The sequence below is a fragment of the Marmota flaviventris genome, chromosome 3 (assembly GCF_047511675.1).
Source record: "Marmota flaviventris isolate mMarFla1 chromosome 3, mMarFla1.hap1, whole genome shotgun sequence".
NCBI lineage: Eukaryota > Metazoa > Chordata > Mammalia > Rodentia > Sciuridae > Marmota > Marmota flaviventris.
Genome location: NC_092500.1, coordinates 49,396,475 through 49,419,450, shown reverse-complemented (window position 1 = coordinate 49,419,450; position 22,976 = coordinate 49,396,475). Strand labels below are relative to the sequence as shown.

The 22,976-nt window shown below is 36.7% G+C and overlaps 1 long non-coding RNA gene across 1 annotated transcript in view; it reads left to right on the top strand.

Annotated features, from left to right (window-relative positions):
* The window catches only part of LOC114084056 (uncharacterized), a 70,621-nt gene extending 49,076 nt beyond the window's left edge, over positions 1-21,545 (top strand). Inside the window, exons 2-4 of the long non-coding RNA XR_003581257.2 lie at positions 1,480-1,617; positions 15,778-15,942; positions 21,327-21,545. This is a non-coding gene — a long non-coding RNA (uncharacterized lncRNA). The remainder of the gene's footprint in view (positions 1-1,479; positions 1,618-15,777; positions 15,943-21,326) is intronic.
* Positions 21,546-22,976: the final 1,431 nt, after the last annotated feature.

The window sequence follows — 22,976 nt, the reverse complement described above, 5'->3', positions numbered from 1 at the left end:
ATTGATCATCTATTCTCATATTCATCAGCCTCAGATTTAATGAGAGTGGATAGTCCAAGTATATATTCTTCTTAAAAAAGGCCTTTTGATTACTCCAGGAATATTTTATATATACATGGTTTGTTTCCCCAATTTAACTCTGAGCATTTTAAAAATGAAAACATTTGAATATATTTCTGAAATTTTTCCAAAATATCTTATGTAACATATAAAAATCAACAGCCACAATAATAATAAGTTTTTTTATTGCTAACAATATGGTCAGTACTGTTTTAAGAGCCATCCCTGTATTTGCTGATTTAATCATTGCAATTACTATATAAGGTAGATACTGTTGTTTGGCTCATTTATACTTAAGGAAACTGAGGCAGAGGTAGACTAAGTATCTTTACCACAGTCACAATCTCTGTAAGTATATAATCTCAGTCTCTCCGAGATTATATACTCTCTCCAATGGTCCCTTTAACATATTTTTAAATTGAATTCAAATTCCAAAGTGAAAAGAGTTTTGAAAGTCAGACATCCCAGCTAGAAGTTTCCCACAAGATTTGGGGTCAACGAATGTTATGGCCTTAAAAAATAATAAGAAAAAATTTCCCCAATGTCTCTTCATAATTTTTGTGGTTCTTAATAGTACAAGGACATATCTAACATCTATACCAAGGATAGCATGACTGTTGGATCCTTGTGTGGAAGCCTTCTTTTATTTTTTAACCTTTCTAAAAAATTGTTCTTTTTAGATATACAAGACTGTAGAGTATATTTTGACATATATACATATATGGAGTATAACTTATTCTAATTAGGATCTCACTCTTGCAGTTGTACATGATGTGGAGTTTCACTGGTGGTATATTCATATATGAATATAGGAAAGTTAGATTCATTCCACTGGCTTTCCTATTCCCATCTTCCCTTCATTTTCCTTTGTCTAATTCAATGAACATCTATTCTTCTCCCCCAATTATTAGGTGTTACCATTCCCATATCAGAGAGAACATTCAGTCTTTGGGTTTTTTGAGATTGGTTTATTTCACTTAGCATGATGGTCTTCAGTTCCATCCATTTACTGGCCAATGCCATAATTTCACTCTTCTTTATGGCTGAGTAATATCCCATTGTGTACATATACCACATTTTCTTCATTCATTCATCTGTTGAAGGGTGCCTAGGTTGGTTCCATAACTTAACTATTGTGAATTGAGCTGTTATAAATATTGGTGTGGCTGTGTCACTGTAGCATGCAGATTTTTAAGTCTTTGGGGCCTATACCAAGGAGTGGGATAACTGGGTCCAATGTTGGTTCCAAGTTTTCTGAGGACTTTCCATACTGCTTTCCATAATGGTTGCACTAATGTGCAGCTGTCATTGAAATGTGAAGATAAGTGTGAGTAGATATAGTGGTGGCAAATAAAAGAAACATCCCAAACAAAACATCACTTCCTTATTGAAATGGTGAACACTTCTCTTTCTACTTAGCTACTGGCTGTGGTTGATGTATGACAAGAGGGAAGAGAAGAGAAACATCAGTGACCCCAGTGGAGTTAAGAGCATGGAACAGGACATCATCAGGTCTGGCACCATTCTTTGATATCAAGTCCCCTATCAACCACCACAGTAAGTACCTGACTTCTATTTTGTTGTGTAAGCCAGCCTGTTAGACCCCACTGGTAAGTGGAGCTGAGCTATAAATGCCACAGCCACTGTCTCAGTTTCCCCCTGGCTTTTTAGCTTTGTGTTCATGTGTTCTGCTCTTTGTGTTCAATTTCAGTTTCTCCAATGAGAAAATCCACAACCACTCTGCTTTGCCTTCTTCTCTCTGGATCTCAGAGTTCCAGAACCCAGGGTTCTAGGTCTATCCCTATGACCACTTGATCCATGTAGCCAGCTACTCATATTCCCATGGAAGTACAGATCTTGATCAACCTACACTCTCACTCATTCTTACCTTTACCACACCAATAACGTGTCACACACAAGCTTGTTCTGGCCATAGTTAGTGTTAGGAAGATTTTTATACATCCTAAGTCCTACTTGATGGGCATATAATAATGACATGGGAAACATGCTATCAGAGCATTGTTCAACAATTTTCAAAGATGGCTACAAGAATTCTTTTAATGCTAGCGCAAATGCCTCTTTGCAATGACTTTGCCACTCCTCCAATTAAGACCAGTTTATTATTGCTGCCCTGAGAACACTGCTCCAGGAGGATGACAGACACTCCCACCCAACAGGGAGACCCAACCTCCGGACACATGAGTGAGACCATCCAGCCTCAACAGAGCAGTCAGGTGACTTCGGCCAGATGAGTGACCCCAGCAAGGCCAGCAGAAGAGTTCCCATCTGAGCTCAGCCCAAATTGCTGAGAAATAGGAATGAATAAGCAGATAAAATTTTGATTTTTTTTTAAAGAGAGAGTGAGAGAGAGAGAGGGAGAGAGAGAGAATTTTTTTTTTAACATTTATTCTTTAGTTTTCGGCAGACACGACATCTTTGTATGTGGTGCTGAGGATGGAACCCCGGGCCGCACGCATGCCAGGCGAGCGCGCTACCGCTTGAGCCACATCCCCAGCCCAAAATTTTGATTTTTTAAAGCAGGTTATAACAAACTCTTTTATGAAGAAATAGCTGACTGATTAAAATTCAAATGCTAATTGCAATATATGTTAGTGTTCTGTCATGGAAAATACCTGAGATAATCAACTTAAAAAGAGAAAGGTTTATTCTGGATCATACTTTTGGAAGTTTTCTTCTATAATTTGTTGGTCCTGTTGCTTTGGCCCTATGAAAAGGCATTATACCATGGTGAGAGCAAGTGGAAGAGCAAAGCCAGTCACCTCTTGCTGGGAAGTAGAAGAGAGAAAGGAAGGAGAATGGTCCCACTATCCCCTCCAAGGGCATTCTTGCAATAACCTAAAGAACTACCACTGGGCCCTACTTCTTACAGGCTTTACAATCTCACAATAGTGAGATTCAAACTACAGCAAGATAAGAAAATCAATAGCTTTTATATTACCATTATACAAACCTATCATTTCCTCATTTCCTTCCTTCCTTCCTTCCTTCCTTCCTTCCTTCCTTCCTTCCTTCCTTCCTTCCTTCCTTTCTTTTCTTTCTTTCTACTAGGATTTTGAGACAGGGCCTCACTAAATTGCTGACACTGGCCTCAAACTTGTAATCTTCCTGTCTCAGCCTCCCAAGTGCTGGCATTGTAGGTGTGAGCCACTGTGCTCCACCTATCATTTTCTGGCTAGTCATAATTTGAGCTTTATATGTCTAATTCCCCTCTAATACTACCACTACTACTTCAACTACTGCTGCTACTACAGTACACACACACACACACACACACACACACACACATACACACACATACACACTTCAATATCCCACCTACTTGCTCCTATGTTCTTTGGGACTTTTCTTTTCTAAATGTCTATATTGATCTATTTTCAGCTTAGCCATTTAACTATCTCCATTCCTACATATCCAGCTTCTCCAGTCTATAAGGAGTAGCAATTACTTACTGTGGATAAGGCTCTGTTCCTTATTATCACCTTTTCAGGCAGATCATCATTATTGTGCACATGTTATGGTCAACATGCCTGAGGTAGAGTAGACTAAGTCTGCTCCAAGTCATGGAACTAATAATAATTGATGAAGATAGAATCTGAATTCAGATAGGGAGGTTTAAACTTCACCCTTAAGCATAGTACTATACTGTACTATACTCTCTAGGTGACCTCCAGGCACTGCAACATTTACATGTTCAAACCAAGACTTATCTGTTTTCCTTCACCAATCTCATATCCATCATATTCCTTACTTTGATAGATAATGACCACTTACTTATATGACCAAACCAGAAACCTCTCTCTCCCTTATTCCTCCACAACTGATGTGTGACCACATCCTGTGAAAACTATGCTTCTCTCTACCTCATTCTCATTGCCCTACCATAGGACACCATTCTATTTGTCTTAAAGAAGTATAAACAGGCTTGTTGCTGATATTCTTACCTATGATTGGATGGGCCAGCCACTTTTTTACTATCCTTTCTTTCTTCCCCAACCAAACACACATCATCACTAACAAGGATATATATGTATTAGCTTACCTTGAGAGACACAAGACAACTAGTGACAGCAGTGTGATGGTGGTAGTGTGTGATTGTGAGTGCCCATGCATGTAAGTGGGTGTCTAAATTTTGCTTGAGGTAAGGGGGTCTATTCATTCTAATTTGCTCCAGACTTTTCCTTGTTCAGAACTAAAAGTCCTACATACCAGGAAGCCCCTCATTCCTTCACAAATCAGGATGACTGGTCACTCTTATTAAGAGAAATGTTGAATAAATATGATTGAATGTATACTAAATGGTTCAGTGTATAAGAGAGTCTGTGCTGAAGTTCTTGCTCCACTAAAGCTAATTGGAATTATGGCTTTTCTCTTTCTTTGGCTGGTAATTCACTACCCCAGAAAGAGAGGTGGTCATCCCACCAATTTCATATACCTTTCATGAAAGTCAAACTGCCAGCAGGTTTTGAAACAAATGACTTCCTTTTTAGTATTTTCTTCACTTGGTCGCCAGCCATCACACTCCCCTGATTTTCCTCTAACAATAATTTCTCAATATCTTTTGATGAGTCATCTACCTCTCTTAATGTCATAATGCTCCAAGTTTCTATGTTGGGCCCTGTAATTTTTTTATTACTAGACACTGAACAGAAGACCACATCTAATCAATCTTTGCATTCAGAACTAACTACAATATAGAGAATAGGACTCAAGGAGAGTAGATCAAATATTATTCTTTTACTTATTTTAAAAATATTTATATTGGAGAATATGTTGATGTCACTGACTAACCCATTCAAAAACACATGGACATTTGGACAACCACAGGTCTCTTCCAATGCAAATAAGATGATGAAAACCTCACAGCAGGGAGAAATAGAACATATATGTTTCATTTTATATATTTTTTTCTCTGAAGATGTACATCCTAAAAATATACAAGAAAATTGAAAATTGAAGAACCATAAATATTGAGTTCTTTCTCCCAGAGTGACCAAGCAGTCATATCAGTTTTCCTCCCTGGAGAAAGGTAACAAAGGAAAGAGTGAGAATTCAGGACTATAACATTGATGGAGCTTCCTCAGAGGAAGACTGGAGATTGGGCATGTTCCCCTATAGCAAATATCATTTTTATGCTGATGACTTTCCATTGGAATTTCCAGTCTATCCCTGAGCTTGAGAATTATGTATCCACCTGCTTACTGAGAATCCTTGCTTAAAAGACTAATTAATGGGTCTTTCAAACTTAACATGTTAAAGAAAGAGCTCTTTATTTTTTCTTTACCCTCTCACTCCTATATTGCTTTGCCAGGGCTGCCACACACTGTTGGAACACTTAAATTACAGAAATTTTCTCCTTCACAGTTTTGGAAACTGAAAGCCCAAGATCAAGGTAACAGCAGGGTTGATTTCTCCTGAGATCTCTCTTCTGAGATGGCCATCTTCTTGCTTCATCCTCACATTGTTTGTTCTCCATGGGTATACATTCTTCATGTGTATCTTCTTATATCGGTCATGTTGGACTAGAACCCTGCCCTGTGATTAATTTAATTTAATTGTCTCCTCAAAGGCCATGTCTCTATATATGGTCATATTGTGGACTAGAGATTCAACACAGGAATGGGGGATGGGATGCAGTTCCTTACAATTCCTCCTACTATCTTCCTTATTTTAGAAAATGGTAAAACCATTGATCAGTTGTTTAGAACTAACCCTTAGGAATCATCTAAGATTCCCTTTCCCTTATGCCTCACATCTGGCCCATTAGCAACTTACATCAGCTCTGCCAATTCCATATCTTACCATCTCCACTGTGGACTCCAGATTCTACAATTCTCCTCTGCATATTCTATAGCTATATCTCCTAACTGGATTTACTGTCTCCTTTCTTGCTTTGCCACAGTCTATTTTCCATGCATCCATTTAAGTCACCCTAAAAAGGAAGTCAGATCTCATTGCTTTACTGATGAATGCTGCAAGAGCCTCTCACCTTTACACTAAGAATAAAACTCAACTACAGTTTATGACCCACCGTCATCTATCCTTGCCCACTTTTCAATCCTTATTGCATATTACTTTCCACTATCACTCACTTAATCCCAGTCACTTTGGACTCCTTGTTTTTCTTAAAGGACACAAAACTAATTTCTGTGTCACAGACATTGCATGTGTTGGTCCTTGTCCTTTTGCCTAGAATTCTCCTAAATCATCTTCCTCTTTTTTTTTTATTTCACTGATGTCTCTGCTCAAATGAAACTTTCTTCATAAGGCCTTCTCTACTTACCTATTAAAAATACACCCAACCTCCATGACTCAATTCCTTTACCCTCCTTATGTCTGTAATTATATCATATTTTATTTGATTATTTATTTATTGTTAGTTTTCTCCACTAGGCTGTGAGCTTCATGAAGAATTTTTTGTTCTCTGCTGTACCCCCAGCACTGAGCATGATCCTTGATACAATGTAGAGACTCAACAAATATTATCTGAATGAAAATAACTCATGTTATCTACATCATTCTAATTTGCAAATTTGAAATGCCTTTTCCTTTTTTAAGTTTTTCAATGGTTTCTCATTGCACTCTGAGTAAAATATAAGCATTAGTATGACATGTAAGATCCTAACACTTTTTATTTCATCTCTGACTATTCTCATTGGACAACTTGAGCTTCAGCCCATACTTACCGTTTGACAGAGAAAGGTGTGCTTATTCATCCTGGAATCCTTGAATTCTATCACAGCAAATGGAATAAATTGGCAACAAACAGCTTTCTTTAAATGGAAAGAATTATATAAAGCAGGGAACATAAAAAGTCCTGATTTTACATTTTTCTAACTGAGTACTATGTTGATAAAATGGTGTCAATAAAATCAGCCTTATCTCACAGGACTTTTTTTAAGCCAAATTAATTTTGCAAATATTCACTGACCAGCTATTATATGCTTGACACAGTTCCAGGTGCTGGGATATATTAATGAGTAAAATAAATAATGATTCATGCCTTCATGGAATTTATGCTCCACTGAAGGAAAAATTACACACACACACACATATACATGCACACAAAATGAGTATAATAGAATTAAATCAGGGAAGACTGGGCATATCTGATGCAGTATATGTATGTATTATGTATTAGGAGGTAACAGACTGAAGGGGTTGAGAGAATGTGGAATATTTGAAGAAAAAACATTTCAGTCAGATGAGGCAATAAATGCAAAGCCCCTGAAGCAAAAACAAAATGTCTACAGTGTCAAAGCCATAAAATTGTCTTACCAAAGTCAGAGGATTCAACCCATACTAAGTATGCTCTTGAATCACAACTGAATTAATCAACTTAATAAAAATAAATAATAGAAAGCATCTCTAAATAATTTTCCTATTATTTGAAAAATAACATAATTATAAACAAGCGATGAGTCAAAGAAGAAATCAAAGGGGAAATTGGGAAGTATTTTGAATGAAACAAAGAAGGAAAAAATATGTAAATGCAGCTAAATTTGTACAACTAAAACACCTACATTAAACACAAACAAAGAAAGTTTTTAAATTAACAGCCTCAGCTTCTACCCTAAGAATCTAGGAAAAGAATAAAAAATAAAACCCAAAGTAAGGAGGAGAAAATGCTAATGATCAGAGGGGGAAACAATGAAGGAGAATTGAAAATCATTAAAAAATAAATTAAAAAAAATTTGTTCCTGATAAAAATCAATAAAAACTGATAAACTTGTCACAAGAAATATCAAAATAAGAGAAAGAAAACTACTACCAATATCAGGAATAAGGGAAATGACACTAAATATTCTCTCGGTATGAAAGGAAAATAAAGAAATATTTAGAATAACTTCATACAATAAACTTGACAACCTTGATGAAAATGTACAAATTTCTTACATAACATGAGCTTCCTTGTTACATTCAAAAAGAAAGACAGATATTGGATGAATATGTACTAGCTAAGGAAATAAAATGTATTTTAAAAATTTTATCTACAAAGAAGTTGAATGAAAATAATCCCACAAAGAAAATTCTAGGCCCAGATTATTTCATCTGAATGCTACCAAACATTTAAGCAATACATAGAACTCACTCTCAACAAACTTCTAGGAAATTGAAAAGGTGTGGACACCTCTCAACTCATTCTATGAAGCTAGCATTATGCTAATAACAAAACCAGAAGAAGCAATTAAAGGTATTGATACGCGAGACATGCAAAAGTTCTTCACAAAGCTTCAGCCAAGTTAGTGTGATAGTATATAAAAAGGATAATCACTCACATCCATGTAGAGTTTATACGAGAAGCACCATGTTGGAAGATTAAGGAGGCATGTATAGCTAGGATGGAATAAGCCAGGAACTGAAATGAGACTGCAATGAGTGGAGAATGGGGATGAGATTCAATAAGTGAGGGGAACTGGGGCATTAAGACCAGAGCATGTATTCCAGAACACCTGGCTCAATTTGTTCTAGTGTCCCTAAATAATAGTGGGGATGTTAGGCCCATCTTCAAGCAGGCAGGGAAAATTTGGCAGGCTGGGAAGACAGACTTGTCAAGTTCATTGTAAAGACTGACTTCTTTTTATCTGAGTGAGATACAGGTAAAACCACTGCAGGGCTTTGAGAAGAGAAGGGATATCATTATTTGACTGTGTTTTACAATTGATTTTATTGAGAACATATTTTTGTAGGCAAAGACTGAAATTGGGGAGACCAAATAATAGTATGTAAATAGAAGTATTCTCTACAATGTGAATAATTCACATACTAATAATTATTCATATATTGCAGTAGATTGACTCTCAGAGGAATGTGGGAAACCCTGATTGAATGTAGTGTGGCAGCTGAAGCACTATGGACCTTCATCACATCCTTTCACTACTCACTACTTATCCTTCAGTTTTATTTTAAGAAACAAAATGTTAAGAGTCTAAAATAATAGAACATTCATTAATGTGATATACTTGGTCCCAACTTGATTTTAGTGCCAGAAATACACAATATCTCCTCTTTTTCCCAGTTGCTGGTGTCCCTTAAAACCAGCCACCTGAAATATTTTTGTTCTCCTGACTGATGTTACAGACACACTCCTTGAAGGGTCTAATTCCTACTCATGCCAGAGTGGGGCAAAAAAAGCTCCATCTATTCCTAGAAGAAACAAAGCAATAGGTTCCCAGGGCCTAAAAATATTAGGAATATTATTTTTGTACAATATTCAACCACCATGTAAAGAATCTGGGAAGTGGAGAACCAGAAAAACTGAGAGAAAAGAGCCAAGGCCATAGAAATAAATGGAGTTAAGAATCAAGGATTGTGTTCACAGAAAAGTTTGTGGAGATGGAGCATGCATTAGAGTTCTTTGTAAGGAATTTGCAATATGGTCAAGGTGAGTTGACCATTTGTACTGAGTGTTTTTAAAATATTCATAATCCAGCACATATCTGACTTAGTGTTCTAGACCATAGTGATCTTGTAATATTTATTTATTTATTTTTATTTTTACATTACTGGGGATTGAACCCTGAGCTTTTCACATGCTAGGCAGGAGGTACATTTATGTCTTTTATCATTACCATTTATAAGCTTAGGAAAAGAAACCACAACACGTTTCTTTCAAAGCTTTTTTTTCTTTATGTACCTTAAAGGGCAATACAATAATGAAAGTATTAGATCTGTTCATGAAGACTTTTTTGGAGGAAGTGAATACCATGTAAAGAATTGTGAACCTCATCCACACAGTCAATTCTGCTGACATGGAAATGTTTTTCACAGGTGGACTCCGCAGTTTCTATTTAGCACATAGGCCTTCCACCTGGGAAAGTCCAGAATGTCAGTGACATTTCCAGCTTGGTCAAAAAATTACTTATTGTCTGCTATATGCTCTAGAATGATGTTTTCTGATGTTAAACATTATTTGAATAACTATATCCATTAATCTGTACTGAAATAAAAGTCATGAATAAACTAGTCCACACAAAATCAAAATCTCAGTAGGAAACTACAATCTCTCTCTCTCTCTCTCTCTCTCTCTCTCTCTCTCTCTCTCACACACACACACACACACACACACACACACACACACAGACACACACACACACACAAAACCAGTTCTTAATGTTTTTGAGTTTCACCAAATTATATTAGATGGCTTCAGAATGTTCAAAACAAAACATTTTCTAGAAATTGTTGTATCAGTATTTTCCAGAGAGAAATATTTTGAAATAGACTTGTTTTCTTTTATTCAGTTATACATTCACTCATTCACTCAATATACATGAACTGAAGTCCACCCTCAGCATTTATCTTTCATACAATTACGACTATATAGAACCCAAGTCCCTGCACTGAAGAATTTAAATTTATTGAGGGATAGAAACGTATGCAATATTTACAATTCAAAGAGACAAGTTGTTCAGAACTGTACAAACAAGGTACTTGGGGCTAAAGGAAAGGAAGTCACTAACGGCCAGGGATTTTGATGAAAAACTGGAAAAGTTATGTATGACCTAGATCTTGGCAGATAGAAAAGATTTCATGATGGAGAGACACAGAAACAGTGACATTTCAGGCAGAGGGAATAAAGGCTGCAGGAATAAAAGCACATTAAGACTTACATGCCATGTGGAAAAGTCTTCTGCCTTTGGTATTACCAATAGCTAATGAATTTTATTTTTAGCTTGTTCCTTATGGTTGAAAATGATGTGACTATTTTATTCTTATGAAATTGTAATGGTAATAATAATAATGATAAAATAGATTCCTGCTTATGAAACTCACCCATAGTATTCATCTGCTAACCAGTTTGTTTTTTCTATATTAACAAACTGCTTACAGTTTACCATTTCTAAACACTTTAATTTGTCCTGAGAATATACTCAATGTCATGACTATTAGTTGAGCCTGAAAGATAAAAGATTGTCTTAACTATTCAAAAGACAAGTTACTCTAAAATAAATTTACATAATATCAAAATTCCTGAATTCCAGTGACACATATGTACACAATAATTTTTTTCTAAAACCATAAAAAGGATATTACAGAGAATATAAAGAAAACTAGTACCAAGATTAAGACTGAACTTATATCATTGACATAACATTATATATGTAATTTATGTTAATCATATGAAATGCACATAAATATATACACATATATTTATTATTTTGCTTTTGAAATAAAAAGTAATGTATTAGTAAGCTAAAAACAATGGACAGCCCAGAAAACAACCTATTATTTGTAGCACTATAGTTTCAATAAGGGAGATGCATTAATCAATATAAAACTGAAAATTTAGCCAATATATGCTGTCTGAGGAAATAGTCAACAATTTGGGGAAATAAGTCAATTCAGAGCTTTATTTTATTTCTTATGCCAAAATATATTTTAGATAATTAAAGAAACAAACATGAAAGTCAAACAACAGAAACGAGCAAAAAAAAAAAAAAAAAGTGAAATGAATATTTATCAAATGTCTACTGGCAAAAGGATTTCCTAAGCTTAGAAATGGTAGTGATACAGGCTGGGGATGTGGCTCAAGCGGTAGCACGCTCGCCTGGCATGCGTGCGTGCGGCCCTTCGATCCTCAGCACCACATACAAAGATGTTGTGTCCACCGATAACTAAAAAATAAATATTAAAATTCTCTCTCGCAATCTCTCTCTCTCTCTCCCCCCCCTCCCTCTCTCTTTAAAAAAAAAAGAAATGGTAATGATAAAAGACATAAAGAAAACGGTAAGATTAAACTAAGTAAGATTTTAAAAGTTTACTACATAAACTCTGAAAATCATAAGACTAGGATCAAACTGTGGATGTGCCCACAGTAAATATTAAAAACACACCTTTATTGTGTTATGAAGCTATATTAACTATAAGTTCCACATGGAAAATACAAACAAATTAAAAGTACAAAAGAAAAATTTGAATAATGATAATTATTTGTTGCATAAGCATATAAACCCATACTTCTTGTTAGTATAATGAAAATGCAAATAAAATAGCATTGAGAGGCAATTGTCTTGCTATTAAACATAGTATTTTTCTAATTGATAACACTCAATATAAATGCAAGATGATGCAGTAGAAAGCATGTTTGGGTTATGAGACTGCCATTTACCTTTACCTTCTTGATTTAAACAACAACAAAAAAGTGTCAGGGTTTGATGATCTATTAATTTTATAATAGAAAAAAATTAGAGTAACAAGTTCATATAGTTACTTGATAGTAATTAAGAAAAATATCTTCCCCTATTGCGGTGAAGGTTTAACACCATACACTAAGCCAATAGGCATCAGAATGTCCACAGATTGTTATCAAAGAATCTGCTTAAAAATAATAGATCTTTCAGTGAAGAAGGTTATTTCCATTCATCAGCATCTGCTGAGGTTGCAGAAGAGAGGAATATCAGTTGTCTATCAGCTCAAAATGCTTAAAACAATGTGTAATACAGTTATTATCAGTCAAGGCAGAATTTTGCTTATAGAAAAGAACATACTAGTGACTAAAACTTGTACACTCAACAGAGACACACACCACAGAATTCTAGGCAGTGGGAACAGACACTGTGGCCAGATTACTAGGAATTTGTCTAGAAATGGATTGTGTGTGATAAGTGCTTCACAAAATCTTATTGTTTTTCTCTTCTTAAAAAAGAAAGAAGTATGTGGGGGCATTTGCATTTCTTTTAAGATGAAATATTTGTAAAATAACTTCACCTCCACACAATTTGTTGGTGGAGGTGGTACAGTGGTTGGGTGTGTTAGGGGGTAATCTATGAGTGGATGGTTAGAATGGTAAGTGGCAAGCACAACATGCTGATGGGACAAAGCACTAAAAGGTTCAGTACAGAATCTGAGGAAGAAAAGTGTTCTGAAGGTAAAAGAAAACTCCACATGCCAGCTCATTCCTTGGGCTAAAAACCATGGATGACTTTCCTTCTGTCCTTTCAGCTTATATAAAATACTTAAGAAATAAGATTAAGGTCCTTCTTTTGAAATTAGGACACAACATCTTTGAGCCAGCCTCACTGCATAAGTTTAGCATCTCTCCTTTTGCAAGACCCATTTACAGACTACTGTCCTGTGAAGACTTCAGTGGAATGTATGGCCAGGGCACTGTAGTCCTAATAGTGACTGAAGCCTAGGATCATGGGGTAAGGAAGGCTGGCCTCTAGGTGCCTGTTCTGACTTTTCAAATCAGTCCTGTAAAAATGTAACAAGCCTTGCTGTCCCACATCCCATGCACCTGAGAGGACACAGACAGGACTCCCAGGGCTATTGGCTCTCATGTACCAGCTGCTGTGTTCTCCTCTTCTCACCAGTGGAATTTCCAGTTTAGGAGTTTGGTGGACTCCCTGCCCTGGACCAAGTGAGAACAAGAGCCCTGGCCATACAAGTGTTTTTATTGCTTTCCATTCTTCCCTTAGAGTTTGGAAACCTGGCTTTAGAATGATAAAGATAGAGAATAAGACTGAAACCAACCTGAACTTGATAGTAAAAGTTTGTCATTTACTGTAATTGTCTTGTTATCTAAATTGGCATTAAAAAGAAACCGTAACATGTTTTTTTCAAGAAACATTTTAAAATGATCAGAATAAACAACAGTTTATTAAATGGTATGACACAAGGTAAATAAATAAAGGAAAAACTGTACTTTATATTAGCAGTAAGAAAAAAAAATGGAGAAATAGCCAATTTGCCCACAAGAGAGGCAGAGGATTCAAACCTATAAAAAGATTATACTGAGGTTTTTGTTTTTTATTCTTTTGAGTTTTGATACAACACAAGGATACACCTTGACAAAATCACAAAAGCATAGAACCCAACACATTCCAATTCAGTTCCCAGTACTTTCTCCCTTCTTTTCCCCTCCCTCTGAACACTGAATAAAAAGTCATTTTATATAAGTGTTGATCTTTCCCAAATTAATGAATGCTTAGTACAATATCAATTCTATTCTATTATTTTTAAAACCAAAGAAAAAATTTTAAATTAAAGTAAATATAAATGTATGATAGTGCCTAGAAACTTTTTAAAAGGATAAGTTTTCACAAGGTAATGTAGGGTACTTTCTGTATAACTATTAAACTATTTACAACAGTACTTTGTAAAGATTAATATGATGTTACTAAATGAAGAGACAAATTAGTAGCATCCAGAAAAATGTTTCCGTTTTCTAATTGACATATGATTAAATTAATGTTTTCAATCCAGTGGGTAGAAATTTGGTCTATTTAATAAATGGTGTTACAATTGTTGACTCATCCATCTATAAGAAAACCAACTACCTCAACCTCACAGCTAAATATGAAAATTTCAAATGGGCTTAAGAAGGTTGTATAAAATATCACACATATAAATGTGTATAATATCCATCATCAGTATGTACAGGTCTATCTCATTCTTGTTTAAAGACCTTTTATCTAACTGGTTTTTATTTGATGGGCATATGGCTTAGTTCCATTTTTAAGTATATATTCATAGAAACACAATAACTGGACTAAAAATCTGAGCATTTAAAATATTACTAATTATTGCTATTTTCCTGACCCCAAATTCTAGAAGCAACTTCTTGCATGGTTTCTCTTGTAAAGCATTATTTTTCAATTGATTCATGAATGTTTTAATTTATTCACTACTGCAAGTATTATTTGAGCAATTTCTTTTCTCTTAACAGTGAAGTGGGGACTGAGGCAGGACACATAGAAATAGTGAAAGGACACAATAAAAATTTTTACCCTTAGGATCTTTCTAAAAATATAGGAAAAAGATACAGGTATATAAGTACTAAACTGGGTAATGGTGCCTCTTATGTGTGCTTTAGAACAACTGGAGAGAAAATCAATTTTTTAAAGTATTTGGCTATTTTCTCCAACTATATTCACCAAAATTGAATATGAATCAAAAACTATTTGGAACTTAACATTTATAGTAAATATTGTTGATAGAAGTCTCCATGATAATTGACTGGCTAAAATAAATTCTTCTACACCATGAGAAAATTCAAAACACATGAATCATCCTGGGACAAAAAGAGAAGAAAGAAATGTAACTAATGCTTACATATTCTATGTTCCAGGTGCTTTGATTTCATTCTCTTCTATTTTATTCAGTTCTGGCAAGACATGAAAGGATACTTGGTCAACAATTCACTAAAATGAGTGACAGTTTTAGGAAAATTAAAAAAAAATGAATGCTAGTATCTATAGAGTCTCTATTATATGGAAAGTATTGTGCTGGAATCTTGAAGCCTACTGCTTCTGTTTAATGCATGAATAATACTCTAAAGTGAGCTAGAAGATGATTTCTAACTGGATCAAAAATAGGATGTACTAAGTTCAATATAGAGTCCTCAGGGACATAATCTTAAGGGTTAAAAGTTTTCATGTGCAGAGCAGAAGTTAAAAATATATGAGAATGGGCCTCAGCTAACAGAAGCTACCTCACCCAGACATGCCTGGAAGATCATCCTACCACCAACACAACCATCACTTATCACCTGCCCCCAAAACTCCCCAGTACCTAATGGCTGAGTCATATGGAGCACAAAAAACCAGTAAGTCTGCCTCAAACCATGATAATTCTGCAGTACTATCTCTGCTCCAGAATTCCACATTTATCAGGTCAAGACAAAACTTAACCTGAGACCACCTGTTTGATCAGCAACTTCCTCATTCCTATCTTGCCTCCCTCTGTCTGTTGTAGGTCTTTCATGAAGGGTGTTACCTCTTCAGGATAATTCACTTGACCAGAATCTCTTCTTCACACTCTACTTCTGAAGCATCCAGCCTAAGGCAAAGAAGATTTGATATCCTGACCATGTTTCTGCTTTGCACACCTAACAATTTCTAATCTTCACAACTTTTCAAGGTAGTCATTACTACTTCTGTTTATGAATTAGTACACTAAGATTGGTAAACTGAGCCAGATTCAGCCAAGAGGCAGATCCCAGAAAGTAATAATTAGTCAACATTTTAAATAGTTAATAAAGAGGAACTGAGAAAGACTGTCTTTTATAGGGGTGTACTTGGCTACCTCTATGTATCCATACTCTAGGGGCATCTATTTTAAATTTCTATGAAATGTCTTCTTTCAGAGGAAAGTCAGAGATGAGAAGATAGAAGCTGTTTCTTTTTTAAACCATGTTATAAAGTCACCACTGTTCTAAATATTTTAAAGTATGCATATTCTTTTCTGATATATATTATGCAGAACATGTTGAATAAATATTTTAATTAATGTATGACTAAGGACTCCTAGGTCTAACTAATGTCATTTTTCTAGACTTGAAGTCTTTATTATTTGAACTGTCCAGTGCAGCTAGAGCTCATCTCCTTGTAGGTGGGCCTTTTGAGCTGAATGCTGATAACATTTCTCTACCTTAGCTTCCAGTTGGGTAGGTCAAGTGGAAAACTCAGTAGACATAAATAGATGAGCTGAAAAGTCTGAGACTAACTCTTAAATGGTTAGGAGCTTTCCAACTCCAGTCCTGAGGTAAGTTTTTCTTGTCTGTTACAAGAATAACAAATATGCACAAAATGGGAACTTGTGTCAAACTTTAACTAAACATGGAGTGGATTTCCAACATTTAGAAATGGTATGATGTACTCCATTGGTCAGCTGACATTAATGGAAGGATCTACCTTTCAAGGCTGATAACCAAGTCTAGGCTTCACTCTATGGAACTAACCAACTGGGTCCTCCCCTTGAACTTTACAAGACCAAGTGACCTCTTAATGAAGGACTGGCTCTGAATCACACTCTGTGTTCTGGAACCCTATGGCCTAAAAAATATGAAATGAAGTATTGTATATGTAAAACAGAAGTATCTTTAGAGATAACCTGCCACTCTATTCCAGTCCACTCTCATGGCTGGCTTCCAGAACATACTCTCCTCTGATGAGCTGCAGGTTACTAAATGTAGTTGAACATTGAAACAATGGTTTCATAATACTTCTTCAGAAAAACCTCATGTCACTACATTCACAAGGTAGTGACCTTGCCTTGAGCTCTGTCATTACTTTTAGCATATGCCTGCTATGCCTTTAATCCCAGAACATGTGTATTTTTCCCCTTCCAGGTTAGTTCCTTGCAGCTGTCACAATGGAGAAGGGCTGTCAGAGGTGGCAGCAATTATCCTGTCACAAAGATAACACTTTTTTCTTCCAGTGCTGAAAGCAGTCAGGAATGAGCCATGGCAGCAGTCTAAGAGACAGGGGTTTTCCAACTATTTAAAGCTCTTAAACTTACAGTATAAAGTGAAGAGGGGAGAGTGGTAGGATGGGTGAATGTGCAGACAAAGAATAAATCACATGTCTGTCAGAGAAGATGGATCTGGAAATAGTCCAGTCCTTAGGACCAGTGTGATCACAGTCATTCTACCACAGCTTTCCAAATTAGGTTAATAACAAACTTGCAAATTAGTACAGGAAATAATGTTAATAGTATTCAATAAATTCCAATTTCTCCAGTAAACTTTTATTTCTGCTTGGTCAGAATCAACTTGAAGTTTTTCAAGACAACAAAAATGAACACTCTAAAATTTACTTAGTCATAGGAAAATCTGCATCTAAAATAATAATCTGCCCCAATTATCTAGATTCACCCCACCATTGAGAACAATGGTTTTGCTAATAGCAATAAACACTGAGGTGCTTAAGAATAGTATTTTTTAATTGCTTTTATTTTTTAAATATATAACAGCAGAATGAATCACATTTCTAAGATACCATCTCATTCCAGTCAGAATGATAGCTGTTATGAAGACATACAATAATAAGTGTTGGCAAGGATGTGGGGAAAAAGGCACACTCAAACATTGTTGGTGGGACTGCAAAATGGTGCAGTCAATTTGGAAAGCAGTATGGAGATTCCTTGGAAAACTGGGTATGGAACCACCATTTGACCCAGCTACCCCTCTCCTCGGTCTATACCCAAAGGACTTAAAAACAGCATACTACAGGGACACAGCCACATCAATGTTTATAGCAGCACAATTCACAATAGCTAAACTGTGGAACCAACCTAAATGCCCTTCAGTAGAAGAATAGTATTTTTGATTCTGCAGGTGCATAGCTCTGATAACCAGGAAAGAACCCCTTCCCCCAAGAATACACTGGCTAAACTGTCTCCTCATTTCCGTTCCTTTCCCCAATCCCATCCACCAGGCTAGGGGGCTGAAACCTCTGTTAAAAAAAAAAATCTTGATGTTCAACATGAAGTCAAGAACCCAGAGCAGCAAAGCTGAAGGTCCAAGAGGGAAGCACAGTTTTTCTCCAGTTCTTTCTGGATGAAGCCATCAAAGATGACTTGTGTCACTGTTAACATTTTTTTTTTATTTTAACGTTTCTTTGATGTGCCGCAAGAAACTAGATAGGCCACATGTTGCTGTTTTTGTTTTGTTTTTATTTTTTATTTAGTTTTTGCTTTCCTGGAACTGGGGAATGTTAGAAACTACTACAAAGACTGATTGAGTTTGGGATTGGCAGCTTCTCTTCTCTGCCTTCATCACTGGTCTTAGAGCTCTCACTTCAGGTTTACACCTGCTTTACAGTAATGTTTTTGAAGCTGAGCCCTAGAGATTTCTCAAATATACTTCCAAAATCTTTACCGAGGGCCAAGTACATATCTACTCTTTTATTGCCCCCTATTTGACTTGAGCAGATTTTATGTTTTATATAGTAAGCTTCTTTTTAAAGTTGGCATTAAAGGGTTCTACTGTATATCTCAAACAGGTTTTGAAAACTATTACAATTTCAGCAATTATACTTCTATTTGAAGTAACAATGCCAATGTTCCACCATGTTTATTGGGTAACTTTTAGCCACAGCAGTGTTTCATCCAGTAGAATTTTTCTCCTATAAAATGAAGCTGTGCTTTATTCTTTGCAGGATTAATGTGAGGAAGAATATGACAAAAGCTAATGTTACTCAGAGAAAAACACTGCATATTAAGTGCTACCAACACACATCAGAAGTCTCAATGTTAGATTGCGGTTTCAGGGTGTTAGGATAGTTGCTTAGCTGACTAATCTACCCCTTTGATGAGACCAGTTATGTTATTTTCTGTATAAGGAAGAGGTGGCTAGATAGTCATTCTTTAGCTCATTCATTCATTAAAAATTTTTTACAAAACATATCACTCTGGTTATGGTGTGGAAAACAGATTGGGTAGAAAAAGACCGGCAATAGGGAGACTAGTTAGGCAGACAGTGCTATAGTCCATACAAGAGGCAAAATCCAAAGTTGAAAAGCAAATGTATTTTTACAAGTTAATAAAGTAAACAGGACTCACATGGATACCCAGCAGAATTACTTTGTCCTACTGAAAGAGAAGGAAAGAGTGTAGACTCTAGAACAAGACTGCCTTGGTTCAGATCCCAGTTTGGCCATGGTGAGACCTGGCTTGTACAAGTTGCTTGATGCTTTGTCTTTTTGTCTCATTCTTAGCAGGGAGCTAATAGAAATACTTGCCTCATGGGATTGTGTGGAAAAAGAAAAAAAGTGTTGGTGAAGAGTTTAGGAGGATTCTTTAGAGAAAATAAATGCTAATTGCTTTTTGCCTGGCACATAAAGGATATAAATGAAGCAATGTGGCTTATGGCCCCTAGAGGCCAGCAGAGGAATAAGAACAGAAGTGGAAATGCACAATGATAGATTCATTTTTCTTATTAAAGATGTTCTGTCTCATGAGAAATAAAAGGTGGGGGCTGGGGGAAAAAGATGCCATGCATCCTACAAAAATGGGGGCTGAGCTAAAGGCCATTTGGAGCCTTGTTGGAGGCTCTTGCTCATAGTTCAAGACACCAGTGTAGACAAAATTAAGGACTTGAATAAGTCTAGTGATGATAAAGATCCAGGCATTCATCTGGGGACACACTTCCAAGAAGCCTCAAATGGTTATCAAGTCAGTACTGGCTTCTGGGGCTGAAGATAGGGGCTTTGCTTCTTCCCTCATGACCTGGGCTTCCTCAGTGCAGTAGCTGGGTTACAAAGATGAGTATCCCTGTGAGGACACAGAGATCCAGTATCACATTTTATGGCTTAACCTCAAATGTGATGTGTATCACTTCTACCATGCTCCGTGGAAATAGCCAAAGCCCATCCAACTCCAAGGGCATAGCAATATAGACCTCACCCCTTAATGGGGGATTTTCAAGATTCTAGCAAAGCATATGGAATGGAACATATTTTTCTATCCTTTTTGGTATAACACGTGGTTTCCTAGAAATTCCTGCTGGATTCTTTCTCATTTTCACACACAAAGAATTAGCATGTTCTAACACGCTTGCCAGCAAAATATACCTCAAACCTGATCTGATCTGATGTCACCTCCTCCACTACTCCTACCCTAATCCATCTCTACCTGGATTAAAGCAAAGCCTATGAAGAAGCTCCCTCCCCTCCAAGTAGGCCCCACATGTCCTATTATTTACACATTAACCATTGAAAAAATGTAAATCTGCTCCTATCCCTGCTCATTTTAGAAAATTCAATGATTTCCTATCATGCTAAGAGTAGATTCTAAATCCCTAAATGTGGCCCAAAAGATCCTCCAAATTTGGGGCCTTGTTTATCCTTGTCATTTCTTCAGGCTTCTCTTCTACACACTTGCACTGTCCTTCCTTCTCTTCCTCCAACACCTGGGTGTGTTTTTGACTCAGGCCTGTCTCTGATTCCAATCTCTTCAGACTCACTCTGTCCTGTTATTCAGATCTCTTCTCACACATCACCTTTTCCAGACCACCCAAGACAAACGTGTACCTGCTCAATCACTTGGTCCTCCTTTATTTTCTTTACCATACTTATCACTATTTGAAATTATTATTATGTATGTATTTGATTTCTTGTTCATTGTTTCCTTCTTCCTTAAGAATATAATTACTGGCAGTATTTTTGTTTTGTTTACTACTTTATCAACATTACTTAGATCTGAGATAGAAATTTAGGAATACAGAGAGAACACAGAGTCTCTAAAGGAAAAATATTCCTGTTAAAATACAATGCAAACAACTCATGAACCAGACAAAGGACCCTAAGGGAAAGAAAGGAGCCAAAATGTATCAGCATACTAAACAGCCCATAACTTAATTTATAACTTTCTAATTCCCTAAATTTTTCTGGAATATAGGAAAACAGGAGCAACCCTCAACAGAAAGCAACCATTAATCTCATGAGGCTTGGAGACTCACATACATCTGAACAAAAATGTGAATCAGGAGCATGTTATTGTTTTTTTTTTGTTTTTTTTTCCAGGAGCATGTTTGATTAGAACATGACCTTCTTTCCTGATTACCCAATGGACCACCAGACCTCCAGAGAAGTTGATATAAGCTGAAACCTACATATTAGACCAGATTCCCTAATGGGAAAATACAATCTCCCTTAATATTTTTTATCCAGGGGAGAAGTCCAGCCCTTTGGACCATATGTATTCCATCAAATTGTGTGCCCTTATAAAAAACACAACCTTAACACTGTTGTTGTGTCTCACTCTTGAGATTGCCCACACCCTGCTCTAAGAGTGTATGTTAGTCACAAGAACAACTTAGTGGTAGAAAAGTTTATTTTGGCTCCAGTTTCAAAGGTTCAGTTCATGCTCAACTGGCTCCAAGGCAGGAATATCCGGGAAGAAGAGGGTGATGGAGACAAACTCCTCAGTACATGGCAGACAGGAAAAAGAAAGAGAACGAGGGGATCCAGGTGCCACAGTCTGGCTGGGCACAATTCAGGAGCCACTTGTCAAAAGAAACAAACTTTATTTTTAGAACCACACACCACACCACACAGCTCCTCAGGAAAAACCTTCAGAGCCCAACTGCCACCACCGGCTTCCCACAAGCCTCTCCACCTCCCCCACTCCTCCTGCTCTTGAGGAGGATTGGCTGGGTCGCGTGGGCAGAGCCAAAAAAGTCCCCCAATGAGCAGCTCCATGGTCTGAAAGGGCGGGGAAACAGCCCAATGAGCATCACTGCAGAGGAGCTAATCAGTTGGCAGCTAGAAGTTTGCTGGGGCCGCTGTGAGCCAATCATCAACTGGCAGCTGGAAATTTGCTGGCAGCTGGAAGTTTGCTGGGGCCCCTTCGGCTGTGGCTCTCAACATCCATGGACAAGATATAGTCTACAAGGGCATGCCCCCAGTGGCCTACTTCCTCCAGCCATGCCCCCTCTGCCTACAGTTCTCAATAAGTAGTCCATTCATCTATGGATTAATCAAAAAAATGAATTAATCCACTGATAAGGTCAAAGCCCTAAGCATTGCCTAAAAGTGCCACCTCTAAAGTTTGCTGTGTTGGGGCTCATGCTTCCAACACATGAATTCAGAGGACATTCCCAATCCAGCCCATAAAAGAGTACACACCCTTGCCTTTTGCTTCCTAATAAAGTTTTTCCTCTCTTTGCTAAAACTTAAATCATCCTTAAATTACTTTTAGCAACAGTTGAGGACCTGGAAAGTCTAAATAGAGGTCTTCTCTAGATCTCCTTCAACACCCTCACAGTGGCAGATAGCTCAGTCAAATATTAATTAAAGTTAAAAGAAAAAAGAAAGCAAACACTATGGCCTCCCAGATATGAATAATTACCATAAATTAAATCTACTTTCACCATGATGAACACCTGTCTGTACTCCTGATTAGGTCTGGGAAGTTCTTTTCTCATATTCTTTGGTTTTGTGGTCTCTAGTTTGGGGGTCGGTTGTGTCCATTTGTAGCAATTAATGGAGTTTCAGCTTACAATGTTGGAATTCAGTCCTGTCTTGGCATATTTGGTGAGTTGGTGGTGACAGGCCACAGAGAATGCAACTCTAAGAGTTTGGTGTTGAATGAATAAGGAGGCAGAAGACTGTTTGGGGGTGGGGGTGGGAGAGAGAGGAAGAGAATTTTAGGATAATGATGGCCAATTGAAC